Source organism: Henckelia pumila, chromosome 4 (assembly GCF_033568475.1).
Source record: "Henckelia pumila isolate YLH828 chromosome 4, ASM3356847v2, whole genome shotgun sequence".
Lineage (NCBI taxonomy): Eukaryota > Viridiplantae > Streptophyta > Magnoliopsida > Lamiales > Gesneriaceae > Henckelia > Henckelia pumila.
The window spans coordinates 80,259,521-80,275,468 of NC_133123.1; the positions used below are offsets into that span (position 1 = coordinate 80,259,521).

At 37.7% G+C, this 15,948-nt stretch overlaps 1 long non-coding RNA gene across 2 annotated transcripts; it reads right to left on the minus strand.

Annotated features, from left to right (window-relative positions):
• Positions 1–689: 689 nt before the first annotated feature.
• On the minus strand, positions 690–4,933 carry LOC140866889 (uncharacterized). 2 transcript variants are annotated; one of them, XR_012144989.1, is made up of 5 exons: positions 4,496–4,933; positions 3,385–3,446; positions 2,717–2,798; positions 1,591–1,661; positions 690–829 (listed from the first exon to the last, which is right to left on the minus strand). It is a non-coding gene; the product is annotated as an uncharacterized lncRNA (long non-coding RNA). The 2 variants fall into 2 exon arrangements; XR_012144990.1 differs by having other exon boundaries at positions 3,791–4,933.
• Positions 4,934–15,948: the final 11,015 nt, after the last annotated feature.

A 15,948-nucleotide genomic window follows, 5' to 3' on the forward strand; every position in this document is an offset into this window, starting at 1 on the left:
TCTGCATTGTCGGTTTGTTCAGTTTATAGCCGTTATGCCGTCGGTTTGAGTTTTGGAGATTTGAACTGTTTTTGAAGTTGTTGAACTTGGCTTGTAAGTTGATCTTGGTTATTGATCTTGTATTTCATCTGGACAGATTCGTTTGGAGTTTGTCAAGCAAGAGTTAACAACGTTTTGATCGTCAAGAGTTAGACGAAGATTGGTAAAGAGTTTTACCTTGAGCCTTGTTGTTGTTTAGTTTGGTTAGACTTTGATACAATCTTTTGTTGTAGCTTTCCAGAGCACTACAAGAAAAATGCAAAACAACAACAACTTTTATCCGTTGTTAAAGGCCATAAAAAACTGTTGTTAAAGGCCGTGTTGTTAAAGAGAGCGCTCAAAGACAACGGTTAAAAACTGTTGTCTTTTAAGAAAAGACAACGGTTTTACAACAGTGAAAAACCGTTGTCTTTGCCATCAAAGACATCGGTTTTTCACTGTTGTCTTTGAGCATGTTTTTTTAAAAAGCAGGACTTTCAACAACAGTTTTTAAGTACCTACGACAACAATTAAAAAATGTTGTCTTTTTTCAGATAAAAAAAAATTAATACACAAATTTGCAGTATTATAAATTATTTAAAATACAAAATTCAAAAATAAAATTTAATAAACAATTTTCCAACGTTAGAAAATAAGATTTACAACGTTCCGAAAATTAATACAACCAATAAAATGACAAAAAAAATACACTAATATCCGAACGTAAAGAGACCGCACAACAACTCCCAGCTCTAGTTCACTTGCTGAAACCTTTATATTTTTTCGGCTTTCCAGCATTTTCCCAATACTCCTGAAGACACATGATCAAAATAAATATATATAATATAAATTAAAAACCATAATTGTAAACCTGATTGTCTTTTGTGTTAACAAATAATATCTTCAAACTCATAAATTATTTTAGAGAAAATCTAAGTTTCAACAACAAAAAGTCCTCAAAAAAAGAAAAATCAACTTTAAAATTAAACAGTGATAGAACATAAACCTCATAGAAATAAGTAGCAATACTAGATAAGAAATAAACCATTTATTAAAACTTTAATTAGGATTCAATACAGTTTCTTAGTACTTTTTCACAATTTTTTTAATTAAATTTAAAAAATTCTGACACATTCCACCATCAATTCCACAATGAAAAACCCATTGCCTACATTAATTCATCACAACTTTAAAACCGCAATCTAATTTCAGATCATAATCACCCAAATGGGAATGCCAAAAGCAAAATAATAAAATTCAAAAACCACATATCTTCATAACCAACCATAACCAACCATGAGAAATTATTCGAAAAAATACACAGAAATCAATTACAGTAGTCACTGAATTAAATATAATCATCTGCGCTGACAATATTTTTCTTGACTTCAAATCATAATGACGTTTGAACACATAACATAGACTGCGCCTCGAGTGGAAAATCCATCTTTTTGGATCCAAATTTGAAAATGAGATTTATATTTTTCAGACGAATGTAAACATATATAGAAATTTAACTCACAAGGAGAGTTATAATAGTTATAAGAAATAAAAAAAATGATTTTTACGAACCGGCGATGGTTCTGATAGAATCGTCCAGCTGGATAGTAAACAAAAATTGGTTGTTTCATCTTCTTTGGAACCTTGAGACACAACCGACGATTCAAGCGTTAATTCAACGAGATAATAAGAGAACAAATAGGGATTAAAAAGGCTATCAAATCACAAAAATGAGGCTCAAAGTTACATATCCTTTCCTTTTTTATTTCTCTTTTTATTTTTTAAACCAATCTTAGGAATCTATTTGTTCATTGTTGAACTCTACCTTGTTCATGATTAGCTCCTATTTAATTTTATTTTATGTATATCAGACGGTAACTGAAATTTCCTTGAGTATTAGATCGATGCATTTTACTATTGCGGTGTATTTTTAAAAAAATAAAAATAAAAATTAAAAATTAAAAGAAACTTTTTTTCAAAGTGATAAAATAGCTAGGAATGCTGGAATTAACTAAACTTAATGAAGAAAGTGATCAATTACAAGGTCAACAGGAACCTGCAAGCCACCAAGGATATTGGAATCAGTAACTGTAGTATAATTATAGATGGTTAAACCTTTGAACAAGTAACAAGATGGTTAGGATATCAATTTAACAAGGCTGTTCCAGAACAAAATAGCTTGAAATCAGTTATATCTAAACTAACAAAGGAAAAAAAATTCCTGGAATATGATTTTTATTAAAAATGAAACCAACAAATAGAGTATGGAACTTGGGAAGAAAATACAGTCCACGGACAAGGGAGGCCATCAAATGTCTTAGCAGCAATTTATAGCATGACCTTTTCCCGTTTAGAAACTGTTCCAGCAATACAAATTTGCATAAACAAGAGCTAGACAGGCTTTCTCCCATTTTACACTTGAAATAAATTTATTTGGATAAAAGGGATAACATTATTTACACTTGAAACAAAAGCATATTAGACTAAGTCATCTAAATAAACACAGAACAATGTTTGTCAGAGCAAAAAATGGCAACTAACAAGCAATGGCTAACGAATAAGATAGCGAAAATGACATCCAACGACAAGTGAAATCCAAAGTACAAGAGAACTTAAAAATCAGCAAAAAGAAACCATAAATGTAGAAACAAAAACATAACAGTTCACCCAAGAAAGTTAAGAAAGAAAAAGCACAAACCTTCAACACCAGAACCAGCAGATTTATAAGACTAATCACCTAGCCAAGACCAATAACAATGAATGGTAGAGACTTTCCCATTCTGCAGAAAATTTTACCAAATAATGAATAAGCTGCAAAAAAAAAAAAAGAACTGGATACTCCAAAACAATTGAGACAAAGCCCAATCCTAAACACTACTGAAGACCAAATTTTAACATGTAACTATGGCATGGTAAAATCCGTGTCTTTGCATACAGATCGATATCCATGGTATTCCAATAAAGACTGAGCCACTGAAAGTAACTTTTTTTAGCAATTATTTAAGCAACTAGAGGGGTTGGGGAAACCAAATCCGTAACCCTAACATTTTAAGCTCTAGATATCTAACGAATCTTTTATCAAATGAACTAATTCAAAGTAAATTTTTCTGAACATTATTCTACGAGTAGAAAAACACTTAATTTCCAAAAACAATAGGGAAAATAGAAAATCTAGAGCTCAAATATACATACCATTCGAACGTATGGATTGTCTCCGAGGCATGATTCACTTAATTTCATGAGGTATGATAAACTTACCTCATGCACTATGGTTCCATGTTTTTGTTAATAACTCCTTTATCTTACTCAACAAACAAAAAAATTACTAAAAGATCGAGTAAGCATTTTGAAGAACACATGAAGTACCCGTGAATCAATATATGAAACAACTTTGATTTCCTCATCGTCATGATGGCATCAATGACATCCTACAAAGATACAACAGACATGGGATAAATAGTAGTTTAAAAAATCTCACACAAACAGATTTACCTGCAAGCAAAGCAACAGATCTCAGCGATTTTCAGGAAGTTGCTAAGTGGTATTTTAATGAAAAGTGAAAATCTCTTCCGAATTTCCATACTGTAAATATATCCTAAAATTTTCAATTTAACTCAGATTGCAATAACTGAATGCTGATTATAGAAAGAAATATTGAATTGGATGTTAAGAAACTTTGAAAAGTAGACTAAACAATGGAGATATTGTATAAAAATCATATCACCTAGAAAAACAATCAAATGTACAAGGACAACTAGAAAAACAGACTTACATATTGTAAAAGGATACCATATGACTGGAGAAGTACTTGAACATAATGTAAATACAAGAGCAACAAGACTTCTACACACAAGGCAACAAGGTCAAAACCGAATTTCAGATTCGTCAGCCGATAGTATAAAAATCATATTTAATTCATTTCGCATTCAAAACAGGTTCTCTAAAGTGGAAATGAAAGCTAACTCATTTTGATACATTTCATCTTCTCAGAGATTTTCCAAATAAAATAATCTAATAGTCCTAAATCTATCTGCAAGAACACATCTGAAACTCGGACATTTTGTTTTCCGCAGATTGGAGCAGTTTCAGTAGAAAATTCATATAAAATTCATTTTACATCCAAAGGAGTTATAACTGGTGTCAAATCGAAGACAACACAATTATCTACAAGTTTTATGTGAATTTTAAAGTCAAAATATGCTCCAATCAATACCAGATTTCGAAATGACAGTAGGTGAAATAAATTATTCTTGATACAGAGCAGGTTTCAGAAAAATTGGCATATCTCTTTAAATTTTAATTCAAATGACCTGATTTCAGTGACAAATCAAAGACAACACATAGCACTACACTATACTATTAAACTCGATCACCTCATAATAAAACAGCAAATTCAACACTCTGGAGCAAGAGATTTCTAGCCTATATATATGCGTGTATGTGTACTGTTTTGGTGAAATCCACGAAGATTTCTTGCCTCATAAACTTGTCCGAAGTACACTGTTTTCCCACCAGAGAGCAAGTACAATCGATCGAACAGCTCGAAAACCTCACTGCTCGGTTGGTGTTTGGAGGCAATAACTGTCCGCCCGTATTGGGACAAAGCTCTCAACGTTTGTGTCACAAAGAATGATGATGCACTGCCACAGAATCAAACAAGCCCAGGTAATAAGTTATAACGAGAAAGAGATTTTTGAGTGATCACCTCTCGAGTCCACCGGTTGGTTCGTCGAGGAAAAATCGAGCAGCTTGGTCGTGCAAGTACCGATCTGAAGCCTTGCGATTGCAACCATAATCGAGATCTCCAAGCACTAAGCAACCTTCTGCGGTGGGTCGCACCTTCTCCGATGACGTACGGCAGTGGCGAAGAAAAATCGAAGGGAGAAGACAAGGAATCAGGTTGGGTGATTTTGGGGATAGGTTTTCTTTCTTTTCTTTTTTGACGGTAGGTTTTCTTCTTTTATTTATTTATTTTTATAATTTATTTTTTTGAAGAAATTATTATCGGGGGTAAGTGTATATGTTGTGTGTAAGAGATATCAATAAAATAATTTAAAAATTGTTATAAAAGACAACGGTTTTACGAAATTGTTGACTTTTAACCTAAAAAAAACGCACATAGACAACAGTTTCAAAAACCGTTGTCGTATGTCCAAAATAAACGTTTATAGACAACAGTTTTAAATAACCGTTGACTTTTACCCCCAAAAGACAACGGTTTTAAAAAAACTGTTGTGTTTTTTATTAAGGAAACGCCCAAAGACAACGGTTTTAATTAAAACCATTGTTATAGGGTAAAACACAATGGTTTTTACATAAAACCGTTGTTGTTTGAGTGTTGTTAATTAACATTTTTCTTGTAGTGGAGATTGGAACTACTTGCCTTGAAAGGTAAAAGCAGTCATCGTAGCGGGATAGTATACTCGGGACTGTTGGTTCTCGAGTTTCCCTTTCAAATCACATATTGCATTACACTTGTTCTAGCATGAGGAACTTGTGTCTTGTTGATTGATTGGATTTTTTATATGGCTTATGTTTTATGTTTCTGTTATGCATTCATCTTGAGCCTACTTTGATTTCAGCGGGCAGAACCGCCCTTTTTTTGTTTACATGTTTGGGAACTATGATTGAGTGGCCTAGGTTGTAGTATTTTGCCTAGTGCTAGCATACTCATTATGGTTGCTCAAAGTCTAGAGGAGTGGGATACGTGGCACCACCTCGATTGGGAAAGTCGGTGAGTCGTTATGTGATCTCATCCTCGGGATCCCAAAAGCAGAGCAGTACTCCCTTGTTTATCAGAATTGATATCCTGGTTTTAAAGACATGCATATCATTAGCTTCGACTTGAATATGTTGTTTGATAGCATGTTGTATATTCATTACTTGTTATGTTGTTTTTACTGAGAATGTCATTCTCACCGGTTTATCCGGCTGTTGCTTTGTTTTGTATGTGTACTTGGCAACAGATGGGACAGGACCAAGTCAGCGAAGGCTTGGTTAGCAACAAGAGGGAGAGCTAGTAGTGAGACTCGGTTTAGAAGTCGTGTCAGCATGTCTACCTAGTTGTATTTGAACATGTTTAGATATCGAACTTCGTTATGTTATTGTATTGTTTATGCGAGCTGTGTTGAAATTTTGTCGTTACAAATCCAATACTTTTGAGCGGTTGTGTAATCCTAGAATTTCATGTATTATATGAAGAACTTGTGATTGTAATGCATGATAAAATGTTGTTGGTTTTGGACTTAAGTTTCTGCATTAATTCTGCTGTTTTTACTCTGTTTCTGTCACCGCTCGATCTGCTCGCTCGATCCGCAAGATCATGCGGATAGAGCGAGGCATTATTTTAAAAAAAAAATTTCTTTTAATTGCTTTAACCTTTGGTTATTGTTTGTTTTAGTGTTGTTTAATCCCAAGATTAGATGTTTAGAATCGAGGTCTCACAAAGCCTAATAAGAAGCCATACAAGAAACCTGCTCAAGGGCCCAAAAGGGCAAATAAATCAGAACAAGTCTGTTTCCACTGCAACAAGCCTGTACATTGGAGGCGTAATTGCACTGAATATCTTGCCCAGAAGCGTTCTGGCCATGGTATGTTTTATATTGAAATTAATATCTCAATGAATTCTTCTTCTTGGGTATTGGATACCGGATGTGGTTCTCATCTATGCAATGATTTGCAGGTGATGACAAGAAGCAAGAAACTTAGAGAAGGTGAGACCTTTCTAAGACTTGGAAATGGAGCAAGGGTTGCTGCCAAGGCCAAAAGAGATATTATTTTAATATTAAACAATGATTTTAAGTTGCTTTTGAGTGATGTTTTGTATGCTCCTGATTTGGTTAAAAACATTATTTCTATTTCTATGCTTGATAGAGATGGTTATTCTTGTGTTTTTGCAAAAGGTGTTTGAAATATATATAAGAATGAATGTTTGATTGGAACTGGTGAATTACAAAACGATCTCTATAACTTAAAATTAAAAGATATTTCATTGAACAATGTCCAAACAGTAACAACAACAAATAAAAGAAAACAAGATAGTCAAAACTCAGCACATATATGGCATGCTAGACTAGGTCATATTTCTCAAAGAAGGATGCACAAACTAGTGGGAGAGGGCATGTTCTGTAAGAGTGGGTGCCCAGTGAGCCAACTGTGTGGCTATGGGCTTTGTTGACTCTTTGTATAAACAATCTTTTGTTTAATATTATTTACACTTTTATGGCAATGACTTTATATTACTTCATATTGTTATATACTATTGTTGTTTTGATAAAGACCTTGAATATACTATAGTGTATGTAAGATGTGGTAGAACATGGAGATGTCTATCATGAAATACATCTTATAGTCACTGTATATTCTAAAACCGTTCCTAGTCGATTGAGCCGTCCGATAATAAGGATAAGGATCGCTCGAGTTTGAGACTAGCATTTGCGATGCGGAGTACCACGTTTCATTGGTAGGGAACATGGAGATGTTCGAAGCATGCAAATGGATATTCATAGGATGAATAGTCGAACTACCCTATCCGGACTTTCCAAGTGGTTATCACTTATCGAGTGGATAAAGTCCGCGGTTTTGGTTGTACACCATTAGTCCTTACGACTTGAAACATCATGGAGACTCTATATGCTAGTACTGTGCTTTGACTCGTTTACCGACTCTGAGGGGGTCATCAGGTGTCGAGATTGGGTACAGTTACGACACATATAGGAGTCAATGCATTGTTGTCAAGGATTCACCACATACTTGCGAGTGTGGATATCCTATGCGATCTGAGGAGATATTAGTGTGACAAATCTCTGGCCAGAGTACTTGATGTGATTTAAGAAATGGTTTCTTAGTAGCACATGCGATGTCACTAATTTGATCTTCAAGATGTATTGCATGGTTATCGAATCTTGAGCGACTCTCGATATACCAATGGTTGTTGATTCGATCGGGATATTTGGATGAAGGGACCGTACTGTACGCTAACCAAAATCTACTGGTTCTTGTAGGCACTATCAGTGATACCTAGGGAATCATGGGGCGATGTTGCTAGGCGCTTTACCATGATTCGTTGGGCAAGTCGGAAAGTGTTGTTCCGAGTCACAAGGAGTTGTGAGCCCACGGCTAGCTGTATCCCTGAACCATTGAGGGTCACACAGTGTAATGGAGTTTTAATCCCCGTTGAGATAGTTAAATTTAAAGAGTTAAATTTAATGAACTAAGGAGTTGGACTTCTTAAATAAGAGTAAGGGAGTAGGATTTCCTAAAATGACATAGGGATGGACATTTTTGGAAACCACTGAATTCGGATTCAGGAAAATTTATTTTGACTTTAAAACGTGCAGAAATGGTTTCTGTGCACATTGGTGAAATCGTTTCATCAATCGGAGTCACGATGAATTTTATATTAATTTCTGAACGAGCGGGCTTTGCTTGTCGGGCCCCAGCTTATGACTAATGGGCCCTAAGGTGTTAGTGGCCTGCATTATAAATAAGTTATTTCAGTACAGAAATTACACACAATAGGTCATAATTTTTGAGACAGAGCAAAAATCGAACCCTAGCCTCTCTCTCAACAAATCGGCCGAACCCTCCCCCTCTGCCCGAGAAAATTCCGGTCTGTGATTTTGAATCGCAGTAAGGAATAACGAATCAAATTCGTGTATTCTCTTCGCAGAAAACTTCTGATAGATTTTCTAGTGCAATCTATCAGAGGGATTAAACCTCTGTTCGTGGACCTGATTGAAGGCGTTCATCGGTTCCAGGGAGAGACAACAAGAGCAGAATTGTTCTGTTGGTGTCCATTAATCTCGTTGCGAGATTTGAGGTAAAATTTATTTAATTGTTATTTAAATTTTACACACACGTAATTCAATCGATGAACGGTTGATACCCATACCATGGAAACGTTCCATGAAAATTTTTAAACTTCCGCTGCACCGGGTATCAATCGTAATTGGTCTGGGAACTCGCCAGTTTTCCAACAGTGGTATCAGAGCCAGGTTGCTCAGATCAATCGATTGAATTAATCAATTGTACAAAATTTTTGAGTCTCGGTTTTTGAAACAAAATAAATATTTTTAATAAAAAAATTTTTTTTTCCGGGGGCGAAACCCGGGCAGCGATTGGATCGCTGCCCGGAAGGGGCAGCGATGGTCGCTGCCCCCAGGGGCGGCGACCGTCGCCGCCCAGGGCGGCGCACGGCGCTGCCCAGGGCAGCGCTGTGCGCTGCCCAGCGCAGCGCTGGGCGCTGCGCAGGGCAGCGCTCGGCGCCGCCCAGCGGCGGCGCCAGGCGCCGCCCTGGCAGCAAGCGTTGCTGCCCTAAGGGGGCAGCCGGGCAGCCCCCGGCCCGCGCCCCGGGTGCGGGCCAACCCGGGAGTGTCCCGGGTGGCCCGCGGGAAAAATTAATATTTTATTAAAAATTAATTTTAATATGTTAAAATTTTATTTTTGGTCCGGTCAAAAATTGTTTTTGATTGGTTCACGAGATTTCGGATCGAATTGTTCGAGTCCGTAAATTTTAAAATTGATTTTGGATAAATTTGAATTTTTGGAAAATTTTAATATTTTATCCGTAAATTGAATTTTGAAATCAATTATTTTGGTACAATTGATGATAAGATATGATCTTATGATATATTAGATAAAATATGATTTTATTTGTAAAATTGGATTTTATAGATAAAATATGATTTTATTTGATATGGAGATAAAATATGATTTTATATGTGAAATGTGATTTTATATATAAAATATGATTTTATCTTGTTTAAATTTGAATTGCCACAGCATGTTATCCAATAAATTAATTTTGAATTAAATGTTATTGGATAAGGATGATCGATTGCCATGACCAATTTTGTAGGTGTATGTTAGGAATTTACATTTTGTCTTTATTGTTGTTGGTTTTATTAATGGGCCTGGTTTATGGCCCGATATGAATGTCATATGTAATAAAAGTGGGCTTGGTTTATAGCCCGTTCCCACCCCCTAAAAATGTATCCCCTACTTGTCATTGTTATTTATTGTAAATACATTAGATTTAGTGGGAGATCAAGATTTGAAGATGGTGGGCCCAGCAGACAATGAAGACTGAAGAAATGTAAATTGGAAGCATATGTAATAGGATTGCATTTGCATACTGCATATTACCTAGGATTGGACTAAGACCCGTGATTGGCAACCACGGGTCAATTAGAAATGGAATCGATCATCCTATATAATATGTGATATTATGATTGTATGCATGTTTAGACATAAATTGCGTGAATCCGGCAATGCATGCAATAAATTAAATATGATGAGACAAATATTTTTATAAATAAAATCCCTCATTTTAAATATGATTTAAAATTTATATCAAGATAAATAAAGGAAATTTAAATATTGTTTAAATGTTCCTACCTTCCATCAACGGTCAATGTATGTGATGCTACCCGCGGATACGGTCCGGCTCATATTATTGGGGGGGCCCGTCCGTCGGAAAGCTGTACATTGGATCGACAAATGTTGTAAGTTGGGTGGAACTCCCATGGGATCGGCTCATATTATTGGGGGATCCACATGGCGACCGTCCATCACAACTTAATATTGATGGGTCATCTTGACATGTCACTTTAAACGGCGTCATATTATTGGGCCCTTATTGGACATGAGGTAAATACATGGGGGTTGCTTTGGAAGCAATTGGGCTCTACCTTTTGAGAATTATGGTTGGCTGATATTATTCGGGACCATAAGTTTGTCAATTGGACTCCATGTTCTCACTAAGGAAAAAGTTTCCCGTTTTCACTAGAGGGTGGTGAAATCGTTAAAATAGTGGGAGTGAGATTCATAAAATTAAATTCGCCTATTTTATGTCTTAGTAAATTGTTAAACAATCATTGATATATGTCTGTTTTTCCTTTTCAGTATTTCATACAATGAATTCGCGAAATCCTTTATTCTCGATCCTCGAACAAAACAAGCTGACTGGCGCCAACTATACGGAATGGTTCCGGAAGTTGAAGATTGTCTTAACTTCGGAGAAAATGCTCTACGTGTTAGAGAAAGCACCTCCGAAGGAAGCACCAGCTGACATAAGTCCGGAGGAATTGGCCAAACTTGATGCATGGTGTGACCATGACATCAAGACCAAATGCTATATGCAAGCCTCGATGTCTGATGAACTCCAGAGGCGATTTGAGGACACGGTGAATGCTGCTGACATTCACACGCAACTCAAGGAACTTTTTGGGGCTCAGTCGAGGGCTGAAAGGTTCTCTACTGTTAAGGAGTTGATGACGTGCCGCATGCGTGAAGGGACTTCGGTCCGTGATCATGGGGTACGAGTGATTTGGCTCATACAGAAGTTAGCGACCCTTGATTTGGTGTTGGAGCATGAACTCAATGTGGACTTGCTGCTTCTATCTCTTCCTTCTTCATTTGATGGATTCGTGATAAATTTTAATATGAACAAGATAGAGGCCACCCTTGAAGAGATGGTCAATATGCTCGTTACATATGAATCCACACTTAAGAAGGATAAGCCAGCTTTCTTGGTGGGCTCCTCATCTTCTGCTAAGAAGGGGCCAAGTATGAAGGGCAAGAAACGTTCTGCCCCACCCAAGAAAGTGGAACCCGAGAAGAAGCAAAAGACAAAGGCTTCAAACGATGGAAAATCCAAGGATGTTTGCCATTACTGCAAGAAGCCGGGTCATTGGAAGCGCAACTGCAAGGAGTATCTTGAGCAGTTGGGAACTGCAAAGGGTATGTTCTATATCGAAATAAACATGTCACTTAATACAACTTCTTGGGTATTGGATACCGGATGTGGATCTCACATTTGCAATGATTTGCAGGTGATGACAAGAAGTCGCAGGCTTAGAATGGGTGAGACCCAGCTGAGGCTCGGGAATGGTTCCAGAGTTGAAGCTACGGCCATTGGAGATGTTTGTTTGATTTTGCAGAATGGTTTTAAATTATTGTTGAGAGATGTTTTATTTGTGCCAGATTTAATTAAAAACATTATTTCTATTTCTATGCTTGATAGAGATGGTTATTCTTGTAATTTTGTGAATGGGATTTGCAATATTTACAAGAATGAATGTTTAATTGGAAATGGACAACTTGAAAACGATCTATACAATTTAAAACTAAAAGACGTTCCAGTAAATTGTATTGACAAACCGGCGACAACAAACAAAAGGAAAATCGATAGTCAAAACCCGGCAAACCTTTGGCACGCTAGACTAGGTCATATTTCCTCAAGGAGGATGAACAAGCTAGTGGGAGAGGGCATGTTTGATATGTCTGATATTAACTCTCTACCTACTTGTGAATCCTGCCTAAAAGGGAAAATGACTAAATCTCCTTTTAAGGGGAAGCCTGAACGTAGTCAAAATCTGTTGGATTTGATCCATACAGATGTTTGTGGTCCATTTAGAGTAGGGACTCAACATGGCCACACCTACTTCATTACCTTTACTGATGATTATTCTAGTTATGGGTATTTATATTTAATGAAATATAAGTCTGAAGCATTTGAAAAGTTCAAAGAATTCAAGGCTGAAGTAGAAAACAAGCTAGGTAAAAGTATTAAAGCACTTCGATCGGATCGAGGTGGAGAATACTTGAGTACCGAGTTTTTGGACTATCTAAAAGAGAATGAGATTCTCTCTCAGTGGACTCCTCCTATGACACCACAGCTTAATGGTGTATCGGAGCGTCGTAATCGAACTTTGTTGGACATGGTTCGATCCATGATGAGCTTCACTGAGCTTCCACCTTCGTTTTGGGGCTATGCGCTTGAAACGGCGGTATTGTTGTTGAATAACGTCCACACTAAAGCAGTGGACAAAACACCATACGAGTTATGGAATGGCAAAGCTCCTAAGTATTCATACTTGAGGATTTGGGGATGTCCTGCTTACGTGAAGCGGACAGTGGGAGATAAGTTGGATAGTCGATCCAGCTTGTGTTATTTTGTGGGGTATCCGAAGAATTCAATCGGATATTATTTCTATTATCCTGCTGAAACAAAGGTGTTTGTTTCACGGAATGCCACCTTCTTGGAGAAGGAGTTCTTATTGGATAAGAAAGGCGAGATGATGGAACTCGAAGAAGTTCGAGAAGAACCCGAAATACAAAATAACGATCCCACACCTCAGGAACCATTGCTGGACACGCCTGCACCTAGAAGATCCGAGAGGACTTCTAGACCTCCAGTTCGATATGGTCTTCTTCTTGAAGAGGGTCAAGATGAACCCGACATTGGATGTGATCCAAGAAGCTTCAAGGAAGCAATTTCTGATGCGGATTCGAATTTATGGCTTGAAGCTATGCAGTCAGAATTGGATTCGATGCATACTAACCAAGTCTGGTCTTTAGTGGATCCTCCCGATGGAATTGTTCCAATAGGGTGTAAATGGATCTACAAAAGAAAGCTTGGGCCTGATGGTAAGATATTGACTTACAAGGCGCGATTGGTGGCGAAAGGTTATACTCAAAGGCAAGGAGTTGACTATGATGAAACCTTTTCACCAGTCGCAATGTTCAAGTCCATAAGAATCCTAATTGCCATAGCTGCATGGTATGACTATGAGATATGGCAGATGGATGTGAAGACTGCTTTTCTTAATGGAGACATTAAGGAAGAAATCTATATGAAGCAGCCTGAGGGGTTCACATCCATGGGAAGCGAGCATAAGGTATGCAAGCTTCAGAGATCAATTTATGGTCTAAAACAAGCATCAAGAAGTTGGAACCATAAATTTGATGAAACAATTAAAGATTTTGGTTTCATCAAGAACCCGGAGGAACCTTGCGTGTACAAGAAAGTAGTTAAGGATGCGGTGACATTCTTAGTACTTTATGTTGATGACATCCTACTCATTGGGAATGATGTAGGGATGTTGCAGTCAACAAAGATATGGTTATCAGGTAGATTTTCGATGAAGGATTTGGGTGAGGCATCCTACATTCTTGGGATACAGATCTATAGGGATAGATCTAAGAGAATGATAGGACTCACTCAAGCAACCTACATCGATACCATATTGAAACGGTTTTCAATGGATGGGTCCAAGAGAGGACATCTACTCATGTGTCATGGAGTTTCTCTATCCAAGTCTATGTGTCCCAAGACTGATGCAGAGATAGAGAATATGACACATGTACCATATGCGTCAGCTATAGGTAGTATCATGTATGGGATGATATCTACCAGACCGGATGTAGCATTTGCTCTGAGTGTCACGAGCAGATATCAGTCTAATCCTGGTCAGATGCATTGGAAAGCCGTGAAGGACATTCTTAAGTACTTGCGAAGGACTAAGAATATGTTCATGGTTTATGGAGGACGAGAACTCAAACTGGAAGGCTATACCGACTCTAGCTTCCAAAGTGATGTGGATGACTCGAAGTCAACCTCTGGATTTGTGTTCATGCTCAATGGTGGTGCTGTCTCTTGGAAGAGTTCCAAGCAGGACACCACAGCGGATTCCACCACTGAGGCTGAATACATTGCAGCATCAGCTGCTGCTAAAGAGGCCGTTTGGATGAGGAATTTCGTCCAAGAGTTGGGCGTCATTCCTGAATTTGTTGGTCCAGTCCCGGTGTACTGCGACAACACGGGTGCCGTTGCTCAAGCAAAGGAACCAAGGTCTCATCAAAGATCCAAACACGTACTGAGGAAATACCACATAATCCGGGAGATTGTGGAAAGAGGAGACATCAGTGTCGAACGAGTGGCCTCTGCAGACAATATCGCTGATCCACTTACTAATCCTTTGCCAGGACCATTGTTTGACAAACATCGCGAAGCAATGGGTCTACGTAGTATGACTAGTTGGCTATAGGGCAAGTGGGAGATTGTAAGAGTGGGTGCCCAGTGAGCCAACTGTGTGGCTATGGGCTTTGTTGACTCTTTGTATAAACAATCTTTTGTTTAATATTATTTACACTTTTATGGCAATGACTTTATATTACTTCATATTGTTATATACTATTGTTGTTTTGATAAAGACCTTGAATATACTATAGTGTATGTAAGATGTGGTAGAACATGGAGATGTCTATCATGAAATACATCTTATAGTCACTGTATATTCTAAAACCGTTCCTAGTCGATTGAGCCGTCCGATAATAAGGATAAGGATCGCTCGAGTTTGAGACTAGCATTTGCGATGCGGAGTACCACGTTTCATTGGTAGGGAACATGGAGATGTTCGAAGCATGCAAATGGATATTCATAGGATGAATAGTCGAACTACCCTATCCGGACTTTCCAAGTGGTTATCACTTATCGAGTGGATAAAGTCCGCGGTTTTGGTTGTACACCATTAGTCCTTACGACTTGAAACATCATGGAGACTCTATATGCTAGTACTGTGCTTTGACTCGTTTACCGACTCTGAGGGGGTCATCAGGTGTCGAGATTGGGTACAGTTACGACACATATAGGAGTCAATGCATTGTTGTCAAGGATTCACCACATACTTGCGAGTGTGGATATCCTATGCGATCTGAGGAGATATTAGTGTGACAAATCTCTGGCCAGAGTACTTGATGTGATTTAAGAAATGGTTTCTTAGTAGCACATGCGATGTCACTAATTTGATCTTCAAGATGTATTGCATGGTTATCGAATCTTGAGCGACTCTCGATATACCAATGGTTGTTGATTCGATCGGGATATTTGGATGAAGGGACCGTACTGTACGCTAACCAAAATCTACTGGTTCTTGTAGGCACTATCAGTGATACCTAGGGAATCATGGGGCGATGTTGCTAGGCGCTTTACCATGATTCGTTGGGCAAGTCGGAAAGTGTTGTTCCGAGTCACAAGGAGTTGTGAGCCCACGGCTAGCTGTATCCCTGAACCATTGAGGGTCACACAGTGTAATGGAGTTTTAATCCCCGTTGAGATAGTTAAATTTAAAGAGTTAAATTTAATGA